Raw genomic sequence first — 833 nt, 5'->3', positions numbered from 1 at the left:
CAGGGGCTGGACTAGGCGGCGCCGGTCGAGTGGGGTTTGATACTCCCGGATCGGGCGCAGGTCCGCTTGCGTTTCCGGAGACGCGCTCTCGTGACTGGGCTAGGGCAGACGCTAGCTGTGGATGGATCCGGGCAGAACTGGGTTCGCCGGAGATCGAGTGCTGGGTTCAATCGATCACGGTGGGGATGCTGGATTTTCAGCCGTAAAGGTCCGGGTCAAGGCAGCGTCGGGGAAAGCCGGAGTAGGGTTGTCCACGCCGGAGGTGATTTGGAGGTCGCCGGGGAGCTCAGGGAAGGTGGGTGGGTGCCCAGAGCAATTTTCTTGGGTACGGCAGAAAACGTGAAAACGTTAGGGTTTTCTGGTTTTTTTTTTTTTTTTTAGGGTTTCGTTATCAAGCTCGGGTTAGAGCGCAGTGCTGATAACGTGTTGAAGGAGAAAAGATAACGAGAATAACGGTCTACTCATTCATTGATAGAAAGACCTATTCATAGGCATTACATAGAGTCTCCCGAAAAATCTAGAAGTTCTATCAACTGTAATCTATTCTAATAAGGAAACCGAATTAACCAATCCTATGTGTATTAGGACAAGACACATAACAGAAGGACGGAAACATAATTTCTTTAAACACCTTAATAATAACCAAATTGGCTGAAATTTTACAAAGATGATCTATACATTAATATCTAAATACTAAACGGTGGAGATGTGAAAATTCGATTGAAATGAGTGTAACGTGGAAATCCGCACCGTAAGAAAAAATACAGACGTCCATAACTGAGAAGCTCTCTATATATATATATATATATATATATATATATATATATATATAT

Source organism: Fragaria vesca, linkage group LG6, assembly GCF_000184155.1.
Source record: "Fragaria vesca subsp. vesca linkage group LG6, FraVesHawaii_1.0, whole genome shotgun sequence".
Classification (NCBI taxonomy): Eukaryota; Viridiplantae; Streptophyta; class Magnoliopsida; order Rosales; family Rosaceae; genus Fragaria; species Fragaria vesca.
The sequence above is the reverse complement of the archived record's forward strand: the minus strand, read 5'-3'. Positions refer to the sequence as shown.